The following is a 20,008-nucleotide window of genomic DNA, read 5'->3' as shown; positions in this document are numbered from 1 at the left end:
TGAAAACGGGGGATGAAATGTACTCACATGGAATAAGTAACTTGAACGATAGTTTGCGATAAAAGGGGGGATGAGTAAGTTCAACAGGCAAGTCTTAGATTAAAAGGGTCTTGAGTTAGTAGATGGTTTTGAAAGCTTTAAAGTAAAATAACTTGATAAGTAACATAAATCATTAAAGTTTGAAGGCTAAAATGTAAACACATAAGGAATTAAAATATTTGATTTTTGAAAAGTAAGGTTTCTCGAATTCGAGTCTCGGTATTCTATTTATTAGTTTTTACTTAACCTTTGTTAAGTAAATATTTGGGTACAATTGCAATATTGGAAATTTAAATAGATACCAAAACGAGACTTTACGAGTGTTTGGATTTATCAGTTCGAGTCTTGATAATTGGTCAAGCTCAAAGCCGAGGTTCAAAAATGTTATGAGATTACTCAATGAAATCAAAAGAAGCTTAACCAAGTGTGTTGTTCTATTAAGAAGAACCTCGACGTCCGTTTAGCGAGTGTTTGGTTTTGTCGGTCCAAACTTGTTATAAGATCAAGTTAGATCCAACATACCAAGTGTTTTGAGAAAAACAATTTAAAATTTAGTATATAAAATAGATTTAGAGAAAATATGAGATTCGGTGCCTCAAAACACACTAGTGTGTCTTAAGCGAATAAACTCGGTTTAGTTCGGTCTTGGTTCGGTCCTTGACTCGGAATAAAGCCGAAGATGGTTGCCACATACCCAATATCATAGAACTTATTAAAATGAACTTAGAAATTATAATACACAATCCATACTTGTAACAAATAAATCATTTTAAATATAAAGTATTTAAACAAGAGCTCGGTTTTAGTTTGGCTCTTGACTCGGAATGAAACCGAAAATGGTGGTCACATATCCAATACCATAAAAACTCATTAAAATAAACTTAAAAATAATAATACTCAAATCTTTCATACAATATGTTAACAAAGCATTTAATAAAAGTTCGGTTTTGGTTCGGCTCTTGATTCGGGATGAAACTGAAAATGGTGGCCACAAGCCCGATACCATTAAACAATTAAAAATGATTTGGAAACTAAGAGAAAGTAAGGACTAAGCAATATTGATAAGCATAAACAAAAATAAAGCATATACTAAAGTATGAATTAAAGCATAAATCAAGGACTATAATAGTCCTCCATGTAGCTTTGCCTTGTAGCACAACACTTTAACCGACCATGACCTGAGAAGTGATAGCCGAAGGAAACAAGGGGTGTATATTATATATATGTTGCAACATCAAGCTTTAAGTAATAATAATTAGTTAGAAAGAAGGTTAGCATTAGTTTGACCTTAAGTAGTCAAAATAACAAGAGGTTGAAGATGAACACTTGGATAGAGAGAAAGTTTAGAGGGAATACTTAGATCTAGATTGGGGAGAGTTTGAGGTGAATGAGCAAACCCAAATGGGATGCATTAGCCTTGTTTATATAGGGAAAGAGTGAAGGGTTGGCCATGGTGTTGCTTTTAAGAAGTTTCGTGCATTTGGATGGTTTAAGTTGGTCAAACAAGTGGTAAACAAACAAATATAAGTCAAACCCAATATTTCATTAATAATGACGGATCCGAAAGATCAAAACGGGTCAGGTTTTTGATACAAATATAAATATAAGTTAAACCGAAAATGACGAATGTTGCAGTCTTCCCTACTTTAGGAAATTTCGTTCCAAAATTAAGAAGAATCCGTAATAAATAAGTGCGGGTACTTTTCCTTCATAGCGTCTTCTCATTCCCAAGTAAATTCAGCGCCACGCCGTGATTCCCAACAGACGTTAACTAAACGGATGCGGCTACATTTGGTTCGTTTCTCATTGCGGTCCACGATTTCAATGGGTTTCTCAATCATTTGCAAGGTTTCATCGATACGTACTTCGTCGTGAGGTATGTGAAGATTACCTTAGGCTAAGTGTTGGTGCATAGATGTCAGTAGTTCATATGTATAAAGTCTGTAATCGAGTCTGTAATATTGTTTATGTAATTGTTTGTGTAACAGCGAAGTTGTTGACAAGTTCGTTTAGGCGAACTTGTTAACCAAGCGAAGTTGTTGACAAGTTCGCCTAGGCGAACTTGTTCAACGAGCGAAGTTATTGACAACTTCGCCTGAGGCGAAGTTGTCGTGTATTTAAGTAACCTACGGGTTACTGTTTCAGTGTTGGTCATTTTAGGTTTTGGTTGATCGAGTTCAGTTGCGTGTGAGTCTATTGACGTGAGTCTGTAAGCATCTCGGTGTGAGTTATCAATATAACGTGTGGTTGTTCGTATTGTGTGTACGTGTGTTTGTGAGCTAATATTCTACGTCCGTAACGATCTACACAGGGATTCCGCACCTGTGTATATCGGGATATCTCGTGTAAGATCCGTCCAGGGAACCTACAATTGGTATCAGAGCATAGCAGGCTGTAGCGACTGCTTCAGCCCAGAACATCACAGGAAGCTTCGAATCTGCCAGCATAGTCCTGGCCCCTTCAATTAAAGTTCGGTTCTTCCTTTCAGCCACTCCATTCTGTTGCGGAGTATACGGAGCGCTGTATTGATGTTCAATTCCTTTCTGAAGACAGAAGATCTCCATTTCAAAATTCTTGAACTCTGTCCCATTGTCACTTCTGATGAACTTAACTGTTTTACTCATGACGTTCTCAACTTTAGTAATCAAACTCTTCACCATTTGAGCCGTCTCATCTTTCGATTTTAGAAAATATACCCACGAGTATCGCGAGTAGTCATCAGTGATCACCAAGCAGTAAGAAGTACCTCCTAGACTTTTTACATTCACTGGACCGAAGAGATCCATGTGAAGCAGTTCTAGAGTACTGGCAATTGAGTTGACCTTCTTGGTGAGATGGGATTTCTTGTGTTGCTTTCCCTTCTTGCATGCAATACATTTGTCTTCAAAGTTAAAACTTTTCAAGGGAACGCCCATCACAAGCCCATTTTTGACAATGTGGTTCATCTTCCGAAGATGAATGTGCCCCATTCTCCTGTGCCATAGTTCTGATTCTGATTCGCTTGCTTTCGTTAACAAACATGATTCTCCCAAGGCCATTTCAGTAGACCTCATATCCATTACATACGTATTTGTATCACGTGGAGCTGTCATCACTATCCACTCTTCTGGTATTTGAAAACCAGGCTTCAACACGATCGCCTCATTCTTCGTGAAGTGAACAGTATACTCCTTATCACAAATCTGCGACACACTCAGCAGATTGTGCTTCAGCTCTTCCACAAAATTCACATTCTCAAGTGTCATCTTCCCATTGGACACCGTTCCTTTCCCAGTAATTCTTCCTCCACTTTCACCAGCAAAACTAACTCTGGCTCCCTGAACAGGTTTTAAGTCGTGCAACAAGTATTTGTTGCCCGTCATGTGCCGGGAACAGCCGCTATCTACAATCCAAAGACTGTGGGCAGCCCTGTTCAACTGTTCCTGCACAATAAAGCAAATGATTAGAATCTAGGGACCCAAGACCAATTGGTCTTGGATCTATACATCCCGTACTTCTGCTTTCCGAAGTTAGCATTTGAATAATTCCTGTCAGTCCTAGTAGGAAATCTCATTGGAAATTGAATGTGAGGCCTTCCAAACCTATGTGTATTGAAAGTATTATATCTTGCGGTTTGATTATTAGCATTGTAAAACTGAGGTTTGTTTCTGTGAAAACCTGAATTAGTTACGTTTCGAAACTTTAAAGGGTTTTCATAAATTACCAGTAGACTTATGCTTAGTTTTAATAGGCCTCACGCCTCTGAATTTCGGCGTCAGAGGACAATCTGCAACAAGATGTCCTACCTTATTACACCGAAAACAACACCTATACTCCATTTTCTTTTCATATGTTGTTTTGGATGTAGAGGCAGTGTTACCAGCCGTTCGTCTCACATAAGGTGGGACGTACGGGTTGAGTGGAGTACTCTTTTTAGAAGTTTTATCTTTATCTCCATCAGTGGGTAACACTACCTTCTCTTTTGTCTTACTAGATTCGGACAACTTATCCGAATCCGATGAGACCGGACTCGTAACAGAAATATTTACACTTGAAACAGGCGAACTCGTTTCGCCACTACTAACACTACTAACACTTGGTTCTTTACTTGTAACCTTGATAGGAACTGTCTGAGGAACTTCAAAATCAGCAGATTTCTGTACACTGGGGTTAAAAGTGTAATTGTGGTTATACGGTGGTGGAACCTCGTGATAACCAATTCCTCCTCTCTTTGTAGAGGTACCTTGATCACTAACAAGGTGATCAAGAATAGCTGAGGAATTTCGGAACTGCTCCAGTTTTCGGTTCAGTTCCACCACTTTCACCTGGTGGTCAGCAATCTGCTTTTCACGTTCAGCAATCAGTTTAGTCTTTTCTTCTAAAACCTCATAACTAAGATCAATAACTTCAATTTTCTCAGCAAGTTTAGTTTTTAAGCTTTTAACATCTTTTTCACATGCTTTAATTTTAACTTTGTAACTGTTTTCTCTTGCTTTTGTGTAGTGATGATCTTCTTTAAGAGTTTTAAATTCAGCATCTAAACGAACATACTGATCAGTCATGGTAGCAAGTTGCTCAGACAAATTCTCACATTTAGTACAAATAGATTTAGAACTTCCTTCAGTGCATCGATCACGTCATCATCACCACCAGCCGCTTCGGTAGACTCCCCCTCAGCTGTGGAAGCCCCAAGAGCTTGTGAGGTTCTTGGCAGCTCACCACCTGCACCTTCCGGTGCATTGGGATCATCGTCTCGGTCTTCTCTACGCTTGGTCCTCAACTCATCTCCTCTACAGCTCATCTCCCCCTGAGATGCCAAGAAAATCTTCAAGGCATCTATTATTTTCCCGTGCTCAGCCAGGAGGGATGCCTGCAGTTGATTTGCTTCTACTAGGCTTTGAATAGTCTTTGACTGCTCAGCTACAATCCGCTCTAGTGAAGCTATCCGTTCCGAGTCAGAACTGGGCGTGTCCGCAGGTGGTACCGTACCCGATACTCCTGCAGAAGTGGTGACCGTAGAATCAACAAATCGTGCTACTACCACCGGTGGAGTACGCGTTTGAGGTGGTAGAGACACAATTTCTGGAGCCGACGTCTGGACGACTGTGATCTGTGGAAGGTCAGCCGATGATGTAGCCACTACGGGAACAACCGTAGCGCTTGTACTCGATACCTGCACAGAGGTAGGAACAAGGGACATACCAGACAAGGCAGGTGGAGCAAAACGTGCAAACCTTGAAGTCTCTCCGGCTCCAACACCCATACCTGTCGTTTCCCTTCTTGAGACCTTTCGCACCAGCTGTACAGCCTCTTCTTCATCATCTTCCTCATCTTCGTCATCAACAATTCTCTTCTGCTTACCCACCGTTCTCTCATGTCTCACCATCATCTGTCTGGCCTCTTCCATCACCTCATCAAAATCTGCTTGTGGACCCGAAACTTGACTATTCTCATGTGGATCAAATCGGTCCATATCAAACAATCCTTGCCCGCCGAACATGGCGTCAAGATCAATCTCAGAAGCTGGCACAGCAGCAGATACAGCAGTAGATACAGCAGGCGCAGCTGATACAGCCTGTGGTGCTGCCGCCTGTTGTGGTCTTGGGTCTCTGAACTCGTCCCCCACCGCAGGTACATACTCCGGGTTAATAAGATACCAAAAAAGGGAGTATGCCTGGGACGCAGCTCAGGCTTGCTTCGTGCGCTGGAAGTGCGACACTGAGCAAAGATACGTTTCGACACACATTCCACGTATCGAATAGGGCGTCTTTGAGGTAGCGACGGAGCCACATGATTTAAAATCATCTGTAGGAATCGTGGATACATCGTAAACCGCTCACGTGCCACAGCCCTCCTCTGGCGATCGATCTCGTAAAAGATCATCTGACTAAAAGAATATCTTTTATTGTAATTCAGGGCGGTCATAGCAGACTGCATCGTCGCACCCATTCCATCAGTGCCCGCCTTCCGTCCCGACATACAGACTATCATGACATGCATTAGGAAGCGCCACTGATCTAATAAGAATCCTTTCCTTCGCTGTGTATCCCCTAAGAGACCTGAATACCCCATCCTTAGGAACGCGCCATCACGAAAAGGAGCAACAAACTCCGTGGGGTCATCTCTTGTTTCTTCTCCAAATTGCAACGCCACCCGTATGTGTTCAGAGGAAAACTGAACAACTTGTCCATTAACGGTGGCTCGCATCACTGGGGGCTCAACTCGACAATCATACTCTACCGTCTGCCAAAAGTCTTCAATATTCGGCAGTGAAATAGGCAGGGTAGTTGTGATAGCGTGAAATATTCTTGAGCGCAGTAGAAAGGTAATAATCTCCCGGTAGTCGTCCACGCCTTTTGCATCTGGATCTAGAGTGATGAACTGATTATGAGCTGGAAAGAATAGCCTCTGATCGTCACCGTCATCACCACCAGCTCCTCCAACAGCAGCCATATCTGCACTAAACGAACCAAGTTAGATAACCGTTATGCAACTCACAAGTTCGCTTTATACCATGAGCGAAGTTGTGATCAAAAATGAATAGGCGAAGTTAAAGATGAGGAGCATGTCCATGCACACGTTAACACAAGTTTTGAAAGTTTCGGTTTTGAAGGTCCGACGACCCGATGTCTCGAACCGGGTAAAAAACGACCATGAAAGAACATGTTTGTGATGTGTATCGACAACACGTACCCTCAACTGATAATCGAAACTGGAAACGAAGATCGAAATCGGAATAGGAATCAAGTTCGCCGGAAAATTCTTAAGTTCGCCGGAAAATTCGGAGCTTAAGTTCGCTGATAACTTTGAAAATAAAGAAAATCAATGTTTGAAAAACCTTATATAGGGTCAGTGTAGTTCAGGCGAAGTTACGGATAACTTCGCCTAGGCGAAGTTAAGCACAAGTTCGCCTGATTCAACAACTTCTCCTATAATTTCAAAATCAAACCTTTAAGTTTGAACATTTTGCAATTAACATTTGAAACTTCCAAAAAAAGTTAAACAAATATGATCATGTCTAAGTAACCAGTTATAAAATAATACAACTACAAAAATAGGAAAAACTTATAAAAATTTAACAAATAAGGGATCAAATTTCAGTCTCGTCAGGGACACCACGTTTTAGAAAAGATCCTAACAGGAATCATACTAACTACGTGACTGTTACATAGATCCGTGTTTAGCTGTATTATGACATATAGAGACAGGTTGTAAGCAGGTAATATACTTAAGATGGTTTTCATCGTTTCTGTTATACGAGTTAGGTTCAATTAATCCTTAAAATTTAAGTGGGCAACAACTCAGAAATATTGATGCCTCCTATCTATCCTCAAAGCGTATTTGGCTTTCCCCAAGTCACCCCGAATTGACTTTGACCCATAGTGTCTGATTAACTTGTAAGTATTCTATGTCTGGATCCCGTATTCATCCTTACTCCATGATTGAGAAGTCTCGATATCTTGAACTCTCTAATGTTACAATAACTTCATAAGTATTTTTTTTTTTTAACATACTTAAGACTTCAGAGTAATAATTAACTGCAAGTCCCGAATCTGGATCACTGCAGTGTCTTGAAACGCTTTCTTCACGGGAATCAGAACACACATGGGCTCGTGTATGACTGGGTAATCGCTTTTCTGCCTATCATTCGAAAAGATATATATGAAGACACGCAAAACTCTTAAGGAGTTTCCACGTAAAATCAAATAAAATTAGTTTGTATCACATCTACTTTTACGCACCATAAAAAGTCACCATGACATACAATGATTGTCCTAAAGCCTTTTAAGCCTAATAACTTCACTAGTTAAGCACACACAATCAGTATATATATCATTTTCCACGGTTGGATCAATTTTCTGTTAAACATAGCAAAGAACTTCTTACGAAGTATTAGACTTGAAAAGTAATTTCATTTCCCAAAAAAAATATTTTGACTTCAGTCACCCCGATCACGTCAAAGTCTTCAGGTAAACGGCAATCCCGAAGATCCAATGGATCAACTGGACCGACCACATACAAGTATGTGTCCTTCTAACTAAGAATGACCGACTAATTTTCAGCGACAGAAAGAAAACACATCTTAACTGCCCCGGTCACTTTCAGTCATCTGGTTAATGGCGACCCTCATTCTCTGAGGACCAAAACATATCCGAGGATATGTCCATCAAACTGAGGTAACCGACTAATTTTAAGCAATAGTAATGTTTTTTTTTTTTTTTTAAATATACACAAAAACATGGTTACTCGGGATTGATCATCCCGTTCAGCTCAATTAGGTTTTGAAATCTGGATTTATCAAACGCTTTTGTAAATAAATCAGCAAAATTTTCCAGCGTATCGACCTTTTCGACCTTGATCAGTTTCTTCTCAGCACAATCCCGTATGAAGTGATGACGAATGTCAATATGTTTAGTTTTACTATGCTTCACGGGATTGTTAATTACTGAGATGGCAGCAGTGTTATCAATTAAAATCGGAGTGAGTAAGAAATTCAGACCATAGTCGCGCAATTGTTGCTGAATCCACAAAACCTGAGAACAGCAGTTGGATGCTGCCATATATTCAGCTTCGCACGTTGAGATTGCGACTGACGTCTGTTTCTTGCACTGCCATGAAACTAATCTTCCACCAAGAAACTGACAACCTCCAGTTGTTGACTTCCGACTCTGATTGCACCCTCCATAATCAGAGTCCGTGTAAGCGACCAGCTCCAAGTCACCTCCTCTCGGGTACCACAACCCCAGCTTCGGCTTGCCCTTGAGATACCGCAATATCCTCTTTGCACCTTTCAAATGAGATTCTTTTGGATTTGCCTGAAAACGTGCACAAAGACAAACAGCAAACATTATATCAGGCCTAGATGCAGTTAAGTACATTAAAGAACCTATTATCGCCCGATATTGAGTTGGGTCCACATCTGCATCACCGTCTACTTCAGCACCCAATTTGTGATTGACGCAGATTGGAGTATCATATGGAGAACTGTCCTCCATCTTGAAGCGCTTGAGCACATCATGAACATACTTCGTTTGATGAATGAACATCCCGTCCTTCCTCTGATCAACCTGCAATCCTAGAAAGAAAGTTAGTTCACCCATAGCACTCATTTCAAACCTTTTCTTCATGACGGCTTCAAATTCCTGACACATGGAGACTTTTGATGCAGCAAATATTATGTCTCCACGTAGACTTGAACCAGCAGGATGTCACTTCCTTCTCTCTTCACAAACAAAGTACTGTCGATCAAACCCCTTTCAAAACCATTTTCTAGCAAGTAGTCCGATAACGTTGAATACCAGGCACGAGGTGCCTGATGTAATCCATACAACGCCTTGCTCAACCTGTACACGTGATCTGGATAGTCTGGGTCAGGAAAACCCGGAGGTTGCTCAACATACACAACCACATCAACTATCAAATTCAAAAACGCACTCTTCACATCTAGCTGAAACACCTTCATCTTTTCATGAGTAGCAAACGCCAGAAACAATCTTATGGCTTCCAATCTGGCGACAGGAGCAAACACTTCGTTATAATCAATCCCCTCTTGTTGATTAAAACCTTTCACGACAAGCCTCGCCTTGTTTCTTATAATGATCCCCTTATCATCTCTCTTGCACTTGAACACCCATTTTGTGCCTATCGCATGCACATTCTTTTTTTTTCAACCAAAGTCCAAACTTCCATCTTCTCGAATTGAGCCAACTCTTCTTGCATGGCCTCGACCCACGAGCTGTCCTTTAAAGCCATTTGATAATTTTTCGGTTCAATCTGGCTTATAAAGCAGGTATACAGGCATTCATCGATTATTCCTGTCTCCTTAATGCTTGTATAAACACAGGTGTGTTCATTCAAGCTGCTTCTCGTTTGTACACCTGAGGACACATCACCAATCACATTATCCAAAGGGTGATTTTTATGAATTCTCGTGGTCGGAACAGAACCGACATGCAAATTATCTTCCAAATTAGAAGAGATCTCATCAATGGTTGTTTCATGCTGAGAGTGAAAAGGATTGATAAATTCTTCTTCAGTTGAGGCAGCAGGGGTATCAATAATGTTTGATGAGAAAGGTTGACATTTTTCAATCAGCTGTCTTTGCAATAGATTTTCTTCCTCATCGAGCATTATCTTCGTCGCAGCTCTTTCTTCTTCTTCAGAAATCTCCAAATCCGGTACGTTAAACGACTTAAAAAGCTTAACATAGTCGAAAAGCTCAGCAGGTCCATTGCTTGGTTTTGGCGGTTGGTAACTTGTGATGTCAGTGTTACATACCACCTCCACCTTGCAAGTCGAAGTATTGAAGACACGCCTGTTGGGAGTCCCAACAATATAACCGACTAAGATTCCTTCATCGGCTACTTCTCCAAATTTCGAATTTGTCTTCAAGATCGAACAAGGAGACCCGAATGGTTCAAGACCACTCAAGTTGGGCTTCCTTCCATGCATAAGCTCGTAGCAAGTTTTACCAAGTCTCTTAACGGTTAACACTCTATTAAGAACATAGCAGGCTGTAGCGACTGCTTCAGCCCAGAACATCACAGGAAGCTTCGAATCTGCCAGCATAGTCCTGGCCCCTTCAATTAAAGTTCGGTTCTTCCTTTCAGCGGGTTGTAGAATTTGTTTCATTTCGGGTGTTACCGGGACGAGTTTGTGGTGTTTTTGCTCATTCTAGCTTCCTACCAGTGTGTTTAAGCCTTCAAATCGTCAAAATCGTCGTTAAAATCCGTTTTTCAGATCTGCAGAAAGTTCAAGTTCGTCAGGCGAAGTTGCTGTTCATCAGGCGAAGTTGCCGTCAGGATTCGTAGGGTTTCAGCGAAGATATAAGGAGAAGCGAAGTTATTCATAACTTCGCATACCTCCTCAACTTCGCCTAACTCAGCGAAGTTCTTCTCAAGTTCGCCTCGTTCAGCGAAGTTCTCTTTAGGTTCGCTTACTTTCTAAGTTCGCTTATCCTAAGCGAAGTTATTCTCAACTTCGCCAATTTACGCGAATTTACGAAGGATCCAGCGAAGTTATTACTTAAGCGAAGTTATACTTAACTTCGCCTACAGTACTGTTTCGAAGAAATTTTTCTAACTTCGCCCATTTCAGAATTTTTCTGGTTTCTTAGTCTTCAAGAAGGATGTCGTCAATCAACATTTCAGAGCTTGTCAAGATGGAAGTTGAAGCGGGGTCAGCCACAAAGGCCCCAAGATTGCTAAAAGGAACCGACTTTGTTGCGTGGAAGGATCGGTTCATACAGTATGTTAAGTACCAGGATGCAAAAATGTGGGTATGCATCCAAGATGGATATATTCCACCAATCATGCAGTATGAGGGTCGAGACCAAATAAAGAAATACAGTAAAATGGAAGAGGAGGAGAAGATGTACGAAGCCGAAAGCAAGGCTCATGCGGCAATCACAATGGCTCTTCCGCAGGAGATCCTCCATACATTCAGAAAGTATACATCGGCAAGAGAGCTTTGGGAAGCTCTTGAGAGCAGATTCGAAGGAAATGTAGGCATTCGGGCCTCAAAGATAAAGCTGCTTAAAACTCAATTTTCAGTCTTTAAGTACTTAAAGAACGAATCTCTTGATGATATTATCACTCGATATTATCATCTCATGACTGAATTGAGTAACTACTCCATTTCCTACCGAGAAGAAGAGATTGTAGAAAAACTTCTCGATGCTCTCCCACCAAAATGGGAGATGTATACTGTATTGATGAGGGAAGACAAGGACTTATCTACTTATGATCTTGAAACCGCTGTCAACAAGCTCAGAACTTTTGAGCTTAATATGGCGAGGAAAGAAACATCTATGGATCAGGTTCAAGATCCAAGCATGTATGGTGCGAAAGTGAACCCCAATACAAGTTCAAAAACTGACTCTGCCGCCTACTACTCGAAAGGTGAGTCGGGTGCCAATTCTTCACAGCAGGGGCATGTGTCAGTAAATTCAAATGGAGATGTTTGCTTCGTTGCGGGTGGATCAAGTGGTACTCAACAATCAGCAAGCCAGAGTGGTGGATCTTCAAGTTCCTCAAGCAATAATTACTCAAAGATGCCAATGAGCGTCAAATCTGCTGAAGAGCAGTTTGGCCTCTATGCTTCATTTATTGCTTCATACGAAAACTATATTCAAGGAAAGGTAGTTGATCCGGCGATGCTAGATGAAGACTACGACCAGATCGATGCTGATGATCTGGAGGAGATGGCTTTACAATGGCAGATGGCCATGATAGTGAGGCGAGTGAAGAAGTTCATGAGGAAGACGGGGAGAAAGTTTGTTGGTGGCAGACCAGGGTTCGACAAGTCCAAGGTAAGGTGCTATAACTGTCAACAAAACAGGCACTTTGCCAAAGATTGCAGAAACGAGAGAGTTGAGCGTGGTCAGGGCCGGTCCCCACAGCACACTGGAAGTACTAAAGAAGTCAATGCCATGCTGTCCAGAGAAGCAGGTGAATATAACTGGAACCTGCATTTGAATGAAAATAATGAACAGGCAAATATGGCTAAGGTTGAGAATGAAGAACGTGAGAAGACTACCGGAGAAGAGAAAGCTGCTGGTAAGGAAAAAGCTTTCATGGCAGATAACGATGATCAACGCTCCGAGGTACGATGCACTGAAGGAACTTGATGATGACATGTTCAGCGACGATGTATTATTTGATGAAGATGTTCTGCCAATCAGTGAGATTGAAAAGATTGGTGCAGAAATTATTGTTGAGGATGTGATAGAGGAAGGAGAGATTGTGGAAGAAAATGTCGAGCACGAGATCCCTGAGGTTGAGAAAGCCGATGTGAGGGCTGAGATGGATGAGACTACTGAGTGGGAGGAGCAGCCTAGGTGGAAGGAAGGCTGTGCTCATTGGTTTATCAAGACCAAGAAGCCTGCTGTTCCAGCCATGTTCAAGAAGAGCTATAACATTAAAGGCTATGCTGAGGCGAAGAAGGGAATCATCTGTTGGATTTATGATGAACAGATCAAGTTATTTGTGGTAAAACGTTATGATGGCATTCAATACTTCAGGAGAATGTTGAGATCTCTCAACACGTTGCCAGAATGCGAGGTGAAAGATTTGGGCAGATTAGGCCTGATAAACAGAAGTGACAACAATATGGCAAGAATGATTGAGAAGATTGTGTGGAAAGAAGGCGTAAAAGAAAAGAAGTTTGAACTATTAAAGCCACAGAAGGGAAAGCTCGTGGAGGATACAGAGAGGGGATTGAGAGCAGATGGCAAGCCATGGATGGTGATGAAGTACAAGCCGATCCGATGCATCAAGGAGGTTCCAATGAAGAATATGCCTCAAGATGTGTTGAAGAATCTAAAATGGTGGTACGTTGATTGCCAGACTGCTGAAGCCGTGATGGAAGACGAAGATGAACAAGAAGTGCTGAGGGTGTATGGCCCGATGCATCTTGTTAACTTATCGAAAGCTGATTTGCAAGCGTTGAACGAAAAGAAGATATTCTATATTCCTGCTTGGAAGGATGAAGCAAGGAAATATCAGCGAGTAGTCACGGTGTGTGTTAGAGAAGGAGTGCACGCATGAAGATACAGGATTACAAGACAAGAGCTGAAAGATCAAGATATGAAGCTACTGCCAAGGGGGAGTCTGTTGGTGCATAGATGTCAGTAGTTCATATGTATAAAGTCTGTAATCGAGTCTGTAATATTGTTTATGTAACAGCGAAGTTGTTGACAAGTTCGCTTAGGCGAACTTGTTAACCAAGCGAAGTTGTTGACAAGTTCGCCTAGGCGAACTTGTTCAACGAGCGAAGTTATTGACAACTTCGCCTGAGGCGAAGTTGTCGTGTATTTAAGTAACCTACGGGTTACTGTTTCAGTGTTGGTCATTTTAGGTTTTGGTTGATCGAGTTCAGTTGCGTGTGAGTCTATTGACGTGAGTCTGTAAGCATCTCGGTGTGAGTTATCAATATAACGTGTGGTTGTTCGTATTGTGTGTACGTGTGTTTGTGAGCTAATATTCTACGTCCGTAACGATCTACACAGGGATTCCGCACCTGTGTATATCGGGATATCTCGTGTAAGATCCGTCCAGGGAACCTACACTAAGCACTTTTTGAGGTTTGAGACATGAAAGGTTGGATGAACACCGGTAAGTTATTGCGGTAACTCGAGCTTATAAACCATTTTTCCAATTCTTTCGAGGATTTTGAATAGGCCTACGAAACGGGGACCTATTTTTCCTTTCTTTCCAAAACGAACTACCTCCTTCCAAGGGGATACTTTGAGAAGGATAAATTCGCCAACATTGAATTCAAGAGGCTTTCGCCGTTTGTCGGCATAGCTCTTTTGGAGACTTCTAGCAGCGAGGAGATTTTTGCGGATTTGATCGATACAATCGGTAGTGTCTTGAACCATCTCGGGACCGATGATTTGGGCTTCACCAATATCGTTCCAACAAATCGGGGAACGACACTTACGACCATAAAGGGCTTGGAAAGGAGCCATATCAATTCTAGAATGATAGCTATTATTGTATGAGAATTCGATAAGCGAGAGATGAGAATCCCAATTCCCACCAAAATCAAGAACACAAGATTGAATCATATCCTCAAGGGTTTGGATTGTACGCTCAGATTGTCCATCGGTTTTAGGATGATAAGCGGTGCTAAGATCGATACTAGTGCCCAAAGCTTCTTGAAGCAATTTCCAAAAATGGGAGGTGAAACGAGCATCACGATAGGAAATAATGGTCAACGGAATACCATGGTGGCATACAATTTCACGAACATAGATTTGAGTGGGTTGTTCGACAGAGTACTTCTCGCGGATCGGGATGAAGTGAGCCGATTTGGTTAATCGATCAATGATGACCCAAATGCTTTTGAATGAGGGGTAATTTGGTGGTAAAGTCCATAGCAATGTCTTCCCATTTCCAAATGAGAATAGGGGGTTGTTCGAGTAAGCCAAAAGGTTTTTGATGTTCGGGTTTAACCTTTGAGCATGTAAGGCATTTTGAGACATAGAGTGCTACGTCCTTTTTCTACCCGGCCACCAATAAATAGATCGAAGATCGAAGTACATCTTATCCGCATCGGGATGCACAGAATATCACGACATATGAGCTTCATCGAGAATGAAAGTACGAAGTTCATCACCATCGGGAACCCACAAACGATTAAGAAAATAAAGCAAGCCATCAGGTTTGGTTTCGAGTTGAAGTTCGGCTCCACATGACATTTCGTAATACATATTGCCTTCATCAATGGAGGTGCATCGGGATCGATAGATGCGGTCTTGGAGATCGGTTTGGATGATGATGCTCTGAAGCAGAACCGATTTGACATTAACTTTACCACTAAGGGCATCGGTCACGACATTCGCTTTACCGGGATGGTAGCAAATTTCGCAATCATAATCACTAAGTAATTCGGCCCATCGATGTTTTCTCATGTTGAGATCTTTTTGGTCAAAGATGCGTTGAAGACTTTTATGATCGGTGAATACAACACATTTTGTGCAATAAAGATAATGTCTCCAAATTTTGAGAGCGAAAACGACGGCACAAAGTTCGAGATCATGAGTCATGTAATTATTTTCGTGAACCTTAAGTTGTCTCGAGGCATATGCGATGACTTGACCTCGTTGCATGAGAACGCAACCGAGACCTTGGTTGGATGCATCGCAAAATACCACAAAGTCGTCGTTTCCATTGGGAAGGGTTAAAACGGGAGCGTTGCAAAGCATATGCTTTAGAGTTTGGAAAACTTCTTGTTTTGGTCCTCGTTCCTAAGGTTTTCCTTTATGAGTTAGTGCAGTGAGGGGTTACGCAATTCTGGAGAAGTTTAGAATGAATCGCCGATAATACCCGGCCAAACCAAGGAAAGATCGGACTTCCGTGGGTGTGGATGGAGTTTTCCAATCTTTTACGGCCTCGATTTTGGCGGGATCAACATGAATACCTTTATCGTTGACAATGTGTCCCAAAAATTGAACTTCTTTTAACCAAAATTCGCACTTTGAGAACTTGGCATAAAGTTTTTCTTTTCTTAGGATATCGAGAATGGAACGTAAATGATGCTCATGTTCGGCTTTGGTCTTGGAGAAGATGAGGATGTCATCGATAAAAACAATTACGAATTTATCCAAAAATGGTTTGCAAACGCGGTTCATGAATACGACAGGTTCATTGGTTAATCCGAAAGGCATAACCAAAAATTCGTAATGTCCATACCGAGTACGAAAAGCGGTTTTAGGAATGACGTCTTCATGGACACAAAATTGATGATAACCCGATCGAAGATCAATTTTGGAAAAACAAGTTGTGCCTTGGAGTTGATCGAAGAGGTCGTCGATTCGAGGTAAGGGGTAACGTTTTTCGATGGTGAGTTTATTGAGTTCATGGTAATCGATACACATACGAAACGAGCCATCGTTCTTTTACACGAAGAGGACGGGAGCGCCCCTAGGAGAAGAGCTTGGACGGATAAAGCCCTTATCGGAGAGTTCTTGAAGTTGGTTCAATAACTCTTGCAATTCCGAAGGAGCTAAACGATCGGGAGCATTGGCTACGGTAGTCGCGCCGGGCACAAGGTCGATTCAAAATTCAATAGGACGAATGGGTGGGAGGCTAGAGACATCTTCGAGAAAAACGCCGGGAAATTCACAAACAACGGGAATGTCTTGAATTTTCCTTTCTTTGGGATATTTCACCACCGCTTGGGCTAGGAATGTAATATACTTTTGACGCAAGTACTTACGAGATAGAGAGCAAGACATGAGGTTGAGTTTCTTTGGGATCGTTTTGCCAAAGACTTTGAGGACTTTGCCATTGACGAGCGGGATTCGAATGAATTTGTCATAACAAACGACTTCGGCACGGTGAAAAGATAACCAATCCATGCCTACTATGATGTCAAAGCTTCCCATTTGCATCGGGATGAGGTCGATCGAGAATTCATGCTTTCAAAGAGTGAGGATACAATCGCGAATGACTGAATCGATGGTGATGGAACTACCATTGGCGACTTCGACAGAAAAAGGGCGAGAAAGTTTAGTGCGGGGTACGGAAAGAACATATTCAAATTTAAGAGAAACAAAACTCCTATTAGCTCCGGTATCAAATAAAATTGAAGGCAAATGCTCATTTACTAAAAACGTACCGTTCACCACAACGTTGGCAACTTGAGCTTGGTTGGCATTCATCATAAAGGCACGCCCTTGGTTGCCGTGGTTGACTTGTTGAGCTGGAGGAGGAGGGAGAGCTTGCATTGCTTGCGGGTGTGGCGGAGGAGGAAGGGCTTGAATGGCTTGGAGCGTTTAAGCCGGAGGAGCCAAGAGTTGTGGGATTTGAGGTTGATAGGTTTGAACTTGGTAGGCTTTGGTTTGGTAGTAAGGTGTGGGAATGACTTGGGCTTGGTTAACAAAGGTAAGTCGAGGACAAGTAAGGTTTGCGGTTTACTACTCATCACCGAGTCGCGGATTTGCATAGGCAAACCACCGACATACTTGTCAATCGCCCGTTCGAGGGGAGTGACCAAGTGGGGAACCAAGAGACTAAGCTCATGAAAGCGGTCGGAGTAAGAGGAGTTGTCACCACTCTCTTGCTTAAGTTCCCAAAATTCGGATTCGAGTTTTTGGAGTTCATGTTTTGGGCAAAATTTCTGCATCTTGCCTTCCTTGAGCTTGGTCCATGAGTAGGCCATAGCTACTTCCGCCCCATTAGTAAACATTTCGCCATTCCACCAAGTTCGGGTGGTTCCCTCGAACATGCTTGAGGCGTATGTGGTTTTCTTGGGTTCGGGGCATTCACAAAGAATATAAACTCTTTCCATCTTTTCGAACCATTGTAATAAGGTAGTGCCACATTTCTTGCCATGAAATTTAGAGGGGTTGGAATTGGTGAAATTTTTCAAGGCGAAGGGTGCGGGGTTAGGTGTGGTTTGAGTAACGGTGGGTTGTGTGGCTTGAATTTGAGTTATTAGTCCGGGAATCACAGCGGTGATTTCTTTAGCAACCATAGCGGCCATCCGACGACCGGAGTTCAGCTTGTGAGTTTGGCGACGAAGTGGAGACATTCTAAAATAATAAAAGAGAAATGATATAAGTTTGGGGTAATTGATATAAGTATGAGGGAAATAAGTAAAATATGAGTTTTAATGATTGTGAGTCCTAGAGTTATAAGGATGTGGATGTAAATAAAAATCTTTTGTTAGTAAATCAAGTAAATAAATAAAACGTTAAGTAATTTAAATCTTTGAAGTTTGAAATAATGTGTTATGATTTAAAAGCGGGAAAAATTTGCATGAACCACCATGACTAGTTGTCCCAAAATTAAATCTTAAAAATCGTTGTAAAGTGGGGACTTGAACGTGTGCACGAAATCACCGTGTTTACACGTTTTGTTCCAAATATCGTAATAATAACAATAAAAGTAAATGATAAGGTAATCGAGTTATTGAAAACATTAGTCCACGAATCACCGTGGCTCTTATGCTTCCAACAAAAATATAAGGAGGCAACCGAAACGCTTGCATTTGACAACTTAAAGTATTGACATGTATAGCACGATTCGTTGTCCTAGAAGACGAACACTACAATTCAACCATCTCAGGTGAGTAGATCACCTTCGATTCTTAGAATCTTTTTGTCAAATGGTCGTTTCATAGTGTTTCGTCCTCTATGATGGCTACAAACCCGATATAAATTCAACCTTTAAGAGATCTTAAATAACGGGATCCAAATTAAGTTTGTGATCCATAAAAACGACATGAAAAAACTACTTTTTGCGGTAAGATAAGGATACCTTGGAATACTATTAGAGTGTGTGCATGTGTATATTTTTGAGATTAAATGAAATAAATAAGCAAATAAATATATAAGTGTAATGAACAATCAAGTAGGGTAACACGTATAAGCATCACGTATAAGGACCCTAAAGCAAAACCATACTAGGCCGTTACGTCTAACCGCCTATCCTATAGTCTTGGCTCTGATACCAATCTGTCACACCCCGAACAAAGGCGGCAGAACGTGCCGGGGTGCAACAGATTGCCCAAGAACAAAAGACACTATTAGAGTGACAATATTTAAACAACTCATTCATTTCATTCAATCAACCAAATAACACAACTTGTTCATACAAAATAACATCAAACATAAGAAATAAGTTGTTCATTCTTCTAATAACTTAAACGGTCTCAAAACTAAATAGCATCCTCGAACTCCAATCAATCAATAATCAAACCTGTAACAATGCATAGTTTTGTGTATATGTAATATGAGCAAAATCCACAAACGTATATGAGACTATAAATAAAAGTGTCGATCGTGGTATATAAAACATATGTAAATGAGGATCCTTTCTAATCGGTAACAAACGACATACTCGGATAATGATGCCCTATGCTACTAGCACAAGGCTAAGTAGTTAAGGGTGTGTATGATCATACTTATTGCGTTCCACAACAACATAAAAATAAACGCTCGTGCACGTAAAGCATATAAAACATGTAACACACAATACACCAAGTATTCTATGTATCATACACCCTAGAGTTTGTGGTTTGAAGATAGAGTATTATAAATCATACTTGTTTTGGATAAGTATGCATGTTACCCCCAAAATATAAAAGTGAAAACGAGGGATGAAATGTACTCACATGAAATAAGTAACTTGAAGGATAGTTTGCGATAAAACGGGGGATGAGTAACTTTAACATGCAAGTCCTAGATTAAAAAGGGTCTTGAGTTAGTAGATGGTTTTGTAAGCTTTAAAGTAAAATAACTTGACAAGTAACATAAATAATTTAAGTTTGAAGGCTAAAATGTAAACACATAAGGAATTAAAGTATTTGATTTTTGAAAAGTAAGTTTACTCGAAGTCGGGTCTCGGTATTCTATTTAATAGTTTTTACTTAACCTTTGTTAAGTAAATATTTGGCTACAATTGCAATATTGCAAAGTTATATAGATACCAAAATGAGACTTTACGAGTGTTCGGATTTGTCGGTTCGAGTCTTGATAATT

Source organism: Bidens hawaiensis, unplaced genomic scaffold, assembly GCF_021521415.1.
Source record: "Bidens hawaiensis isolate Kalapana, Puna unplaced genomic scaffold, B.hawaiensis_p1.1 tig00001179_1, whole genome shotgun sequence".
Lineage (NCBI taxonomy): Eukaryota > Viridiplantae > Streptophyta > Magnoliopsida > Asterales > Asteraceae > Bidens > Bidens hawaiensis.
The sequence above is the reverse complement of the archived record's forward strand: the minus strand, read 5'-3'. Positions refer to the sequence as shown.